The sequence below is a fragment of the Pezoporus flaviventris genome, unplaced genomic scaffold (genome assembly GCF_033815535.1).
Source record: "Pezoporus flaviventris isolate CSIRO_AGI_PZ_B2104156 unplaced genomic scaffold, CSIRO_AGI_Pfla_v1 ptg000035l, whole genome shotgun sequence".
Lineage (NCBI taxonomy): Eukaryota > Metazoa > Chordata > Aves > Psittaciformes > Psittacidae > Pezoporus > Pezoporus flaviventris.
Genome location: NW_026892583.1, coordinates 15,118,402 through 15,131,805, shown reverse-complemented (window position 1 = coordinate 15,131,805; position 13,404 = coordinate 15,118,402). Strand labels below are relative to the sequence as shown.

General features: G+C 40.2%; 1 long non-coding RNA gene across 1 annotated transcript; it reads left to right on the top strand.

Annotated features, from left to right (window-relative positions):
• Positions 1-2,718: 2,718 nt before the first annotated feature.
• LOC133274009 (uncharacterized) lies at positions 2,719-12,157 on the top strand. The gene is made up of 3 exons (XR_009744995.1): positions 2,719-2,961; positions 10,033-10,226; positions 11,797-12,157. It is a non-coding gene; the product is annotated as an uncharacterized LOC133274009 (long non-coding RNA).
• The last annotated feature ends 1,247 nt before the right edge of the window (positions 12,158-13,404 follow it).

Genomic DNA, 13,404 nt, shown 5'->3' with positions numbered 1-13,404 from the left:
AGGAATACATTTCTTGTTCAAATTCCTGGACTAAAGATTAATAGCAGGAAATGGAACGAGCATGCTTTTGACACATTATTGTGACAGAGGAGAAACACCCCGTTTATAGTTTTGAACAGGTTACTATACCAAGAACCTCCCAAAAATATGTATCAAAAACATCCGAAACATAAAGCCATTTTTGAAATCATCTAAAAGGGAATCATATTTAGCTGTATTGCCATAGGTAAAAATGTTCTAGAGCAAAATGATTACATATGTGTTTCTGTTATGGAAGTGACTGTGCTCTGACAGGTTGAGATACTGATATTGACAAAGCAAAGGAGAATTTTGAGAAGCCCAAGTGACTGAGTTCATCTGAAATATAGAATTTTTCCATCAATAAAAGTGCCAGGCCTGTGCAGCCCCTGAGTGTCAAGAGCCCTGACAACAGCCTTCAGTTGCTCTGGGAGAGGGATTATGACTACAAAAGTGCAGCTGAAAGGTTGCACTCACATTTCTGGAAAATTATTTTAGCCATATAATACACCAGCCTTTCTGAACATAATATAGAAACTACATACTAGGGCTCAAGACACTTTGTTATTTCATTTCTGTAGTAGTAAAGACTGTCTTTCTCTGCTGCTTCTGTTGGTTCTGGGTCATCTGATGTTGAAAATATAATGTATTCACCATTTCCAGGCCTTCATCTTTGTAATCACTTGTAAGAGTAGCACCTAGACCTGGCTTGTCTGCTCTTCTAAATGCAACTGGAAAAAGAACAGGAAGCACAGCCCCTTCCCTTCCCCCCCTCCAAAAAAAACCCACAACCCAACAAAACCAACCCAACCCAACCAACCAAAGCCAACAACGAAAAATTCCCTCAAAACGCCAAAAAACCCCAAACTAACTGTCATGGTTTAAGCCCAGCAAGTAACTCAGAACCACATGGACACTTGCTCCCTGTCTCCCCTTCTTCCCCTCCCCCCACTCCCAGAGGGATGGGGAGGAGGCTCTAAAGAATGTAACTCCCACAGGTTGAGATGAGAACAGCCCAGTAACTAAGGTATAACACAAACCACTGCTGCTACCACCAATAATAATTGATGGCTTGGCTTCGTGAGCGAAGATTTGGGAAGGGCTTTAATTACGCTTACTACAAGCACCATGACCAAGGGCATGTGGGGTATGCAAATCTGGTTGGAAAAGGGTGCTTAGGCAATCAGGAAGTGTCCGACCACGACTGTCAACTCCTGAGCTAACTCGAGCTACCCATGTGCTGGTCTGCCCACATGCAGCACTGGATCTGCAGCTTCCCATGCACCTTGTCACCTACCGTTTAGGCCCTCGCCCGTCCACACAGACAAGTGAGAGTGAGCCCTTCCAGCTTCACCAATAGTAATAATGATAAGGGAAATAACAAGGGAAGAGAATACAACCGCTCACCACCCACCGACTGATACCCAGCATGACCCGAGCAGTGTTGTAATCCTTCTGGGTAACTGCCCCCAGGTTATACAGCAGGCATAACATGGTGTGGTATGGAATACCTCTTTGATCAGTTTGGGTCAGGTGTCCTGTCTCTGCTTCCTCCCGGCTTCCCCTCCTCCCTGGCAGAGCATGAGACTCACAAAGTCCTTGGTCAGAGTAAGCATTACTGAGCAATAACTAAAAATTGGTGTTATCAGCACTGTTCCCAGGCTGAAAGTCAAAACCACAGCACTGCACCAGCTACTAAGAAGGAGAAAAATGACTGTTACTGCTGAACCCAGGACACTAAAAACCTAAACAAAACCAATCAAACCCACAGAAAAAGACAAAACCATAAATAAGGGCCATGTGGGCTAGTGCCAGTCAACGTTCATTCCCAGAGTGGGGTAAATAATGAGTGTTTGTCTCCGTAGAGAATTTCCAAGCCAGTACAGCTGAGAAGAGAGTTTCACTTTTGGAAGAAGAAACACAGGCACTGATAGGTTCAGATCCTTTGCTTCTTGAAGAAAAGAGGAAATGTGGCTCCCATGTTGACCATAGCACTATACAACATATTCCTGGCCACATCTTGGCCAGCTTTCTTTCACTAAACTAAACTCCTAAGAAACCCCCTAGAGTAAGAGTGGCACAGACTGGTTTGCTGTCTGCAGCAACATATACATATGAGCAGAAAATGTTCCTACTGGGTTAAGAGGGAAAGCAGACATAATGAAGACAGCTGATGAGATTTGTTTCTTGGTTGCTGGTTGTGCTTCCCACAGACCATATTAATTCCAACAGATGAGTAAAAGATGGAAAGACATGCTAATTAGCAGCTTATTTTAATGAACCGCTTCTGTACTTTATGATCTAATAAGCTTTCTAGATAAGGCTTATGTTGTCAGTGCTTTCAGAGGCAAAAGTTTCTGTTTCTCCAGTAGAATCATAGAATAGTTAGGGTTGGAAAGGACCTTCAGATCATCTAGTTCCAGTCCCCCCTGCCATGGGCAGGGGCACCTAACACTAAACCATGTCACCCAAAATTCAGTACAAGGGTTATGTTCATGTATTTCCAATGCTTAAAGAGAACTGCTTCAGATTGATGAATATTTACTTATACAGTCCATATATACACCATAGGTGATGAGAGCCCTCTTTTATTACAGCTCTGTGGAATTACACAGCACAATCTACAAAGACAAGAGAAGGTAAATGGAGCACAAAGGCATGAAAGTCATGGTTAGGACCATTATATCAGAGTGTTAGAGAACAGTCATGGTTGTGAGACAATAAACAGAGGGAAAACAGAACAAAAGAGGTCTGGGGAGGAACCACAGTTAAGAGGAGAAGAGCCAAGAGAAATAGCCAAGATCTAACTGCTTTGCCTATAGTTTATATGTTGAAGGAAGAAAACAGAACATATTTAATGGAACACAAGGATGGAAGAAAAAGGGAAATCTAGGGAAAAATATAAAGAAGAACTCACCTGATTAGATTAAACTGACAATGAAGGTAAGAATTTCCTGGGAAATACATGTTAGAAGTTGTTTATATCATATCTCTGTAGATTTTGGAAAGATGTATGATAGTTGCACTAAAAGAAATTGAGACCTAACACTCTGCTGTTTGCAGCCCAGAGCACAGGATTTATTACCAGGACACATCTGCTTTTAAAAATTCAAAGACATGCTGGCAAGTAATTTCTTCATCATTTTTATGCCGGAATTTGTGATCAATGAAGATGTTTGAAAACAATTAGGAAAACGATGAAGGAACCTGAAATGCTAGTTCAGGGCCAAACTCTGAACTGCATCAAGTCTGACTTCAGAAATGTTCAGATATTTAAAGATAATGGGATGCTAAAATGTTTGCTGACTCACAACATCAATGAATAAAGCCACAGAGGTAGGATCTGGTATTGTACTATAATGGTGGTAGCATGTAGTGAATAAAGATTTAAGGACTGTCTTAGCATGTTTGGAAGTCAAGCTCTGAGCCTCAAGTCCACAAAAGTAGAGTCTAATTAATTTGTTACTGTTACTTGGCTTTGGTACTGGTCAACCACAAAGGATGCATTAAAAAGGCCACCCAACACCTCAGCAGCTTCTCTCATTATGACAGATGCGGGACTGTGCTGCCACAGAGGTAATAAAGACAGGCTCAGGCAAAAGCTTTTCTTTTCCAAAACTAGCTCACATTTCTAGGGAAATACTTAACAAAATAGATGGCAAAAATTGAGAAAGATGTTAAATTTGGCTGTGATAATGAAATTCTGCATATTGAATTACCATCGGGTTAGACTGATTCTCTCTTGCCAGGCAGATTTGATTGCTTTTTTAATAGAATTATGAAATGCAATGGAAAGAGGGAATCTGAAATCTGCCTTGTATTTGATGGAATATGAATTTGAAACCGATCCCTCTCAAAACTTAGCTCAAGGGTATTTAAGTGTGGGTATTGTCACTGGCAGAGCAGTAACACCAGTATGAGATCTTGTAATGAAAATCACCGTTAACCAAGTGAAGTCTTAGCTTTCCAATAAAACAAAGAAATCTTAGTTTCAATTTCAATAGATATTGCTGAACGTATAATATAGTGCTGCCTCAATCAAGATAGTTACAGAGAGCACAGGAGTATGTACATGAACGCTGCTTCTGCTGCAGGGAAAAGAAAGGCCATGCTGATTTTCCTACCCAGATGCACTATATGAGAGGAGACATCAAACACTGTCGGAACTGTCTTGACCTGTTCCACTTAAAGTTATGACAAAATTTATCTGCTTGTATGACATGTGTCCCTGAGGCTTATTTATGAGATTATGGTGTGAGAGGCAAATCAGAAATTGGTGGGATGTTGATGGGGAAGTAGCATATAGTGTGCAACATGTTCCTAAATTCTCGTTCATTAGTTAAAATGTTCCCTGTTCACTGACTGCAGTGAGGTTTGGCACTGGCAATACTCTTGGCAAAACCTATTTATGCTCTCTGTCCCTCTCTAATGCCTCTAGACTTTCAGTCACCATTGGAGATGTCAGAGGTGCAAGCTGGGTGAAAGCCAGGCAGAAGCAATAGCTTCCTTTAGCATTACTTTACACTCTGTTCTTAGTCTCTGTCTTCCAGAGTTGCAGCTGGACTCAGAATACGGTTATGTGGGTTAGATGCTGTTGCCCATCTGCCTACTGTTTTACCAGAAAAGGTGGTCTCTCTACACAGTATGCAGTCCAGCCATGACATGTCATCCCTTACTGTGCAGGAACAGTGGCTGCAACATATCCAGAGGGATATTTTCATTGCTGGAAAGTCAGACTGTGAAGCAGGCTGATGTCACTATGCTCCCTAAAGGGCAGTCTCCAAAAACAGAGGATACAAATGGCTAAAATTATGTCTGTCACAGCAAAGTGCTGGAGCATAGATTTAATATTGTGAGAGTTAGCAAGCTGGGCATGAGGGATGGAAATGGGGAGGAGGCTTAGTGAGCTGAGGGAGAGTAAGAAATGATGACTGAAAAGAGGAGGCACATGGCACATAGTGTTCAGCGGATGGATCTTCCCAGTAATGTTTGGGGGGACCATGTGCTGGATATGTGCTGTTCATCATACTCATAAATCATGTGAGAAATGGAGAACAGTGATGGGACAAGGATTACAAAAGATGTGGAATTAGTCAAGTTAGTAAAAACAAAAGCTGCCTGCAAATAATTGCAAAAGGGACCTCATAAAATAAGAGCGACTGGATCATGAAACATTAGATGAAACTCCATGGCAATAACTGCAAATTGCTGAGCATGGGGAGAAACAGCAGTGGCTACAGATATGCACCAATGAGCTCTAAATGAGCTATTACATCTCAGGAAAAAAGATCTGAGAGTCATTGTGGATAATCCAATGAAAATATCAATTCCATGTTTGGGAGCAATGAAAAAGGCAGGCAAAAAGTTAGAAACCACTGAAGGGGGAGACAACCATCACACTGCAGCACCAAATCCCCAGTGAACCTACACCTTACATTATGCAAGCAGTTTGGCCTTTGCCAGTTCCTCCTTCACAAAATTTTAAAAAAATACAGCTACAAAATGATCAGGGAAGAGTAATTATCATGACCAGCAGTATGGAATAATTTCCATATGAGGAGAGCCTAAATAACAAGTGCTCCTCTTGGAAAGCAGATGACTAAATCACAGGGGTATATAAATATATATATATGTATTTATATATAAAAATGGTTAAAATATGCTGTACAAATAGCCTGAAGGGACAATAGCCGTTATTTCTTACTATGCAAGCACATCGTGAAATTGTCAAGCAGGTTCAGAACAAGCAAAAGGAAGTGTTTCTTCAAGCAACCTATAATCAAGTTGTGGAACTCATTGCTGCAGGATGCCATGGAAGATGAGAGCATAATTAAATTAAAAATGTGATTAGACAAATTTTTGTGTTTATCTCCATCAAAGGCTGTTAAACAGAAAGATGTGGTTTCAATATCTGACTTGGGAAATCTTTCAGCAAAGATTGCGGGAAATCTCCACTCCCTGTGAAAGGAAGCAATTTTTGCTCCTGGCTTCCTTTTCCATGTGCTCTTTCTCTAATCTGCTGCAACTGGACCTTCTCAGAGACAAGAGCTTCAGCAATGCTTTGGCTTGTCTCATTACAGCTCTTTACAGTTCTTTCTTTCTTTTCTACTTTCCCTTTATCTGCCTTCGGTTTTCATAGCCAAACCATTGGATTAGCTCAGGTCTTGGCTGACTGGACTTTACAACCATTTTTTACTCCTGGGAGTGTTGGGCAGTTTGCCCATGTCTTGTCTTAGTGCTCAGCACCTGGCAAAACGGGAAAGATTTTTAATTAGCTCCTGGGTACATGATCCATACAGTTTGTTTTCCTTGGTGCATCCTGGGAGAGTATTTAAAGACACTGCTAGGCAAGTGTGGATAGTTCTCTGAGACCCAAAACAGACCAACAGACCAGAGTTATGGTTCTAGTTACTGGTGATGTGCTCCTGGAATGACTGTGATAATGCACAGTGAAAATAGTGAGTTGACCTAAGCTGAAGAATCTGTATTAGAGTTACTCTTCATGAATGAATGTCTATAATCTAAAAGAGCACTTAAAGGCACAATTAAAAAATGTGTAAATGATCCAGCTCCCAACAGGATGCAAACACCAGTTGGGGGAAAAAAAGAGCAACTAGGAAATGGAATCTGGAAAATACTTTTTAAAAACTACCTTTCTCTTGTAAACTGATACATCTGGGAATTGCTCTGCCCTTCCTCCTCCCCATATTCCTATTCTCAGTGGGAGATAGAAATGTTAGTGGGTACATGAAAAGCAGAGGGTAAGTGAATAGCAACAGGAAAATTAAATGACAGTGGTATGCTAAAATGGAAATTCTGCATACAGAGAAACATTATGTCATGAAGTCTCTTTTGATTTAACCATAGTAATAGCATGGTAAAATGCAGCTGGTTTCAGAATAAACAGAACAAAACTGCACAAACTTTAAAACCTATAGCAAAATGAAAATAGGGAGTAACTTTTGGGAACCTGTGAATGTATCAGCAAAGAAAACACCAGTGAGGAGGAAAAGTTGTTTAGGCTAAAGTACACTGTTGGCACAAGAACAAATATCTGTAAACTGGCCATAATAAATTCAGGCTGAAAATTAGAAGAATTTGTCTAGCCCTTAGAGAAGTGAATTTTTGGAACAGCTTTCCAGTAGAAATAAGAGAGACAGAACGCTCTACCGTATTTCAAAATGGCAGGGAACAGTTTATATATTATTGTTGCCTGAAACTGAAAAGGACTATGTCTGGCAAGCCTTATGCTTTTGTATTTTAAGCAATCCTGTATTATAAAATGAAGGTAGATTTGAGAATGTAAACATTTGAAGGGCAGAGGAAGAAGTACTTTCTTGAGAAACTTCTTGAGAATGAGGTGGTTATGCAGTATTTACTCAAAGGAACTCTTGATGACTCATCATTTGGATTGTCTAAAATAATACTAACTAAAGCAATAATCTGGGTACTTTCAAGATATGCCCTGCAGTGGCCAGTGTAATGAAGAAGGCAATCTTAATTGGTCTGTCTTCATCGTGAGTTATGTTACAGGACCTTAAAGATTCAAGCCCTGGAGCCCACTGACAAATACGTGATACACAGGGAGATGGATTCTCTGATTGTTGCTGAAAAGGAGGAAATAATGACGTAAAGTCATGGCTGTTGGGCTGGGGATTCCTACCTGCTCGCCTCAACTTGCAGGCAAGTGGTTTCAGGTCTCTGCATTGTTGGTATTAGCAGGCTCTGCATCCCAGGGAGAAGCCTGCAGGGAGGAGTACATTTCAAGAGGAGCTTTATGATCAACATTTCTGCCTACATGTTTAGAAATGTCATGAAAGAATCTCAGATTCTGAGACCAGGTGGCTTCATGAAAGTTCACATAATGTAGCCACTAACCACAGAAGTCAGTACCTACAAGATCAGACCTCAGGTATAAGGATTGATCAGTGCAGGCTACAAGATTGGCTTCTAGTTTTTGTTTTATCTTTAAACAGCTTACTTCTCTCTGAAGAAGACTTTTTTGAATGTTAAGCTGCCATCTAATCTTGTGTTTCACTTTAGGAAAACATGATGTTTGAAATGCTCAGAGATCCCCTCTCTCAGGCACACAGGAGGATCTTCTTGTCATCTGAATGGCTAACATACCAACGGGTTTTCTGTTTAGAGCTGCTGGAACATTGTTTTCTAGATCAGTGGTGAAAGTGATGGTATGGAGACTGGAACATGTGGAAGACACAGCAGGATGGAAGAGCAGGTCAAAAAGTTTTTCTCTTACAAGAACAGTCACTGGTGCTTAGTTTTAGCACATTTTTGAAATAATAGACTGGATCTTTAGTAGCATATCACTCTGGCAGTAGCACAATTCATGTTTAAGTTAATGTCTTTATTACACCAACAGGTAATAGCTTCACACTGTTTGTTTTAGTGAACTAGAAGAGATCTTTAACAGAAAATGAAGGTAAAAATTATGACTTCACTTATTGCTTTAATGGAAAATAAGCTGTAGCAAAAGCAGACATATTTGGGAAATTGAGCTCTCTGAATAAGCTTTCTGGTTTTAATTCAAACTAAAATTTTGGTTCTTTATATTTTAAGACTTGTTCCCATGCATATCAGTAGAAGGTTATTTCATTGACCTCAGAGTGATCTTTTAATCTATCCCCTTAACATTTGCATTCCTTGATTAAATAAATATGTACTGGGAGCATTTAGTATCTGACCATGCCCACTTACTTACACAACAGATGTCAAGCAGCTACCCTTTATTCTTAATATACAAATTGCTAAAAGCATTGAAAGTCTGAGCTCTGTCCAAGACTGATGAATGAATATTTAAAGTAAAAAAGACTTCAAGTTTTCACATTTCTTTTTATGAACTCACTGATGTAACTTTCAATACTGAGAATACCAAAGCTGGACAAATCCCTGTTGGCATACTTCCACCACTAAAAGTACAGGTCTCAAATCATGAATTATCTTCTACCAATTCTGCTGAACTGCTTAGCTGGGAGATGGAAATGCAGATGCAGAATGGTGTTATTTAAAATGTTTAGCATTCACAGAAGTAATCATATTAGACAAAACTGTATAAAAACTTATTTTATATAAAATAGTGAACATATAAAGATGTGGGAAAATGACCATGTGTTCACCATTAATGAGCACAAAGGCAATGGATCTGTATCATAATACAGCTGCAAGTAGGAGATGCTAAGAAAGTTCTGAGAAGCTAAAAAAAATCACAAATGATTCCTTCCTATTTCCACAAGGCAAACCTCAGGCAGCCTCTTCACAGCTCTTAAGCTTTCAGCTCTCCATTGAATCATGTTGTCACTTATTATGTGTTCATCTCATTTTGATTTCTCACCCCTAGCTGGAGAGTCAGACTTGTCAAGATTCACCCCTTTTCCAGAAGCCACTAGAATTATGTGTGTGGACATGGAGGAAGGAATCGATTGGGTCTTCCAGGTTAATATTGTCCAGAGTGGTCTTGTGAAACATTTTCTACTAACAGCTGAACAGTGACACTGCTGACCTGAAATGTTTTCTATTAGCACCACATTCCTCTTTCCATTTGGAGTTAGCCTTTCTCGTGCTGTGCTGGGACCCCAGCTATCTCACTATTATGGTTTGGTTTGTTTTTTTTCTCTAGTGCCTATCTCCAGTTTGCTTTCTTGATTGAGGTCTTAGGGCTCACAAAACTCCTGCTGCCTGGGGTAGATGACAGTATAAAGCAAACAAATGGTCTTTCCACCACTTGAAGGCAGGGTGATCCTTAGGAAGGGTTGATAAGACTTCCAACTGTAATGCACAGAAAATACGCAACTCTTACACTCGCTTGAATTTTTCTCCCCAACTCCCCATGCTGTGCGCAGGTCAAAAGCTCATTTTCTATTACAGCGTATTTCACTTGCTCTTACCTATTTCTGTTTTCATATCTATTTCTCTACCATGTTCAGTTGTAATGAGTTGTTGAGAATTCAGATAAGGAAATTACAATGAATGAGATGTTTTAGGTTTTTTTCTTCTTAGGCACAACAAGGACAGATTCTTTATGCCTTACTCTGGGAAACTTTCCCTGTAATGTTGCTTGTGAGTAGCAAACTTTTTTGTCACAGAGATGAGTCATAACCTGCAGTTTTATTTTCATAAAGATATTGTTGATGGCTGAAAGTTGCATGTTGATGAACTTCCTAAGAGTGATTCATCTCAGCAGTTTAAAGAAGGTAACGTTTCCCTCACAATCCAGCAGAGGGCTCTGGATCTGATTTCACTTTTTTTGGCAGCCTATGACTTTAATTATGCAACGGGCTGCTCACAGGAAACCAGCAAAGCCCTATTGCCAGTTCAGGTTTTGATTTTTGCAAAAATTAAGTTAATAAAGAAAAGAACATGCCACAAGTTCTAAAAACAAGCCATCCAACTTATTTATGTACCCACTCCACTGCAAAATGCAGAGAGTAAAAACAATTATTTTAGGGGTTATTTGTATCAGGGATTAATCCTGCCTGGTTTTGCTTTTTCAGCACTGACATCAGCTAGAGTTTGGGGAATGTAGTCTTGTGTTCATTGCAGCCATGTAATTCACAAAATAAAGCCACAGATGTGAGTAGAGAATGTGGTAAGAATTTGCAGGTTGTTCTTTCCAGTTTGCATAATGTGGTAATACAGAATGCACTACAAAGAGATTTTGAAATGTAAAGCAATAATGTTCCCTTTGAAGAGCTGATATCAAGTGCTAAATGATAGATCAATTAAATGCAAAACCAAATCCCAACCCTGCAAATACTATACAGAACCAGCTTCTTTGAAGTCAATGAGACTAATTACAAATGTAACATAGGGCCTGGTCCTACTACACTTCTGCTAACTGGAGTTTAATTTCATGATTTTAATAAAAAATAGATAAAAGGTCTTAGAACAACTCTAGCTTGGCTTCACCCTGGCAAAATGTAGTCCCTGCCTGACTCAGCCATCTATGGGTCTCTAGCACCCAAACACCTTGGAATTGTGTTTAATTTTGCACTGAAGAGCAGTAGTTCTCGTATCTTCAGTGAGATATGCGGGCACCAGCTGGCAAAGGGTTATATTCAGTATTATAGCCTAACTATTGAGTATTGTAACAACCAACCTTTAGGCAGGTAGAGCCAGCTCAAAAGGACTAGGCACATCTGTTATTTACTGTCTGTTTTGAAATGGAGTAGCCGTGTTCAGGGTTGAGCTTGGTCTCTTTCTCAGATAACTTCTCACAGGAAAACTTAAATGAATAATTAGAAATGTGGAGTTCTGAGCCTGATTTTGTTTTATGGATTGGCCCCAGTGGCTGCTGCAAAGATGTTCTTGGTTCTCATTTGTATACAAAGCAAGAAAATTAGGTCTCTGCCATAAAATATGGAAGAAGAGACAAGTATGCTGTTCATTAGGGGAATATAAGTCCCAGCTATCAAGGTTACACTGAGGCAGCTATTGCAATGTTCAGTTTTACTATATATGGACTTCTCTGTCCTCAGACCTCTTATACTAAACTTGATCTCTAAAGTTACCTATCAGCACCATATCTTTAGATGAACTAATAGCGTGCTCTTAGATATTTTCATAGCAACTATTAGAAGCATCGCTGACTACCTCAAGGTGACAATTGCTTAGATACCTCTGGGGACAAAACATTATGTCTAGCAAGAATTGTGTTTCACTGCAGTTTTGCCAATATTTGCATATCACAGGAGTTTGGGATCTTAGAGGTGGTGGATGTACCTCTCAGTTACACCGAAAGGTGTAATCTCTTGTGTGTTTTAGAAGTGATTGCAGGTCTTACCTCCACAGACTGATTCTCTGATATGTTCAGTGCCATGCCAAATCCTAAATGAAGCATATCAGGACATTTCTGTTTCTTCCAGCACACAAGCTGTAATCTTTAGCACCTATGAGTTTCCAAAGATATGCAAACAGTACATAATCACCACTCAGAGTCTGATAAATGCATGCATTGTATCACCATAAATCAGGATTCAAATGCTAACCTCTAATGGACTTGCTGAAAAGCTGTGTAAGTGCAGACAGCACTCTGCACAAATACCTCCTGATGTAATGCAGTGGAATATGAATTCATATAAAAAAACATGTTTCTGCTTCTCTGGTGACTGTCTGTACTTTTGGGTACTTACCCTCTGCTGGAAAAAATCCTGGTTAGATCTTTGCCTCACTTCCTTCAGCTGCTCCCAAAACCAAATTTGTGGATACTTTTACTATAGTTATTTTTTGTTTTATTTTCACTGTTTTATCAGTATCAAAACAATTGCCCATATAAACTTCTGGCCACTTTATGATCAGTTCAGAGATCACACAGACTGTCTTGTCCGATACTTTCTTTTTAGCTGGGTCATTAACAGTGAAATTAAGTAGCACCAGGCCCATCGGTGTCAGTCTGAACATTTTTCACAGTGATGACTGGCCTCTGAAACTGCTCTGCCATGGCTTAAAGAAGGAAGTCCTGTTCAATGACGCTGAGAATCTGACAGGACAAATTCCAATGCTTCTTCTTTTGATAACCCTGGGCTGGGCTCCCAGGATGAGCATTGTAAAAAGAGAAAAAGATTACTAGTTCTGACGATGCTAGTGAACAACACTTGCAATAGCACACAGAGATCATGTTGCCACATGGAGAATGTACTGACAAATAGTATCACCAGCTAAGATCATGGATAGAGACTTAGACTCCTGGTCCAGTGTCCTCCAGGAGAGGCAGTCATTTCAATAGACATATATTCTAGAGGTGAGCACAGAGCCTTTTGGACATAGCGCTTGGATGGTAATTCAGCTACCAAGCACTGCTGAAACTAGGCCACTACCCAATGTATCTTGCATATGTTGAGCTCTCACCTACTCACTTGTCTACTCTGCTCAGCTCTCCTCTACAAAGAGACTGAAGCTGGGAAGAAGGGGGAAGCAGGCTGTGCTCATCAGAGGCCTGGTGGGTTTTCTGCTCTTTGACACTTGGACCACACATCCCATGACTGTGTCTGCTCATGTGTTTAACAGTCCTGCTGTTCAAGCTCCTGTCACTGGATTTCGTTGTGAAACTCCCCTTTCAGAGAAACAGAGGTAATCCTCACTGCTCCTAGAGCAGCTGTTGATGTGGATGGGATGAAGGACAGAGCAGTCAGTCAGGCTTACCCGCAGAAGGCACCACCTTTAATCAAATTTCATTACAACTGGAGGGCTAGAGATGCTGAAAGCTCTTGCATGATGTGGGAATTAAAGGGCCAGGCAGGGACTGTATATATTGCTCTGGTACAGCTATAGCCAGGCAGACCTCAGGGCAATGAACTGTCTGATAAAGACTGTGGCTGTGAGCTCTGAAAATGGAGGTTAAATTACATGATATGTAGTAAAAATTTTACTATC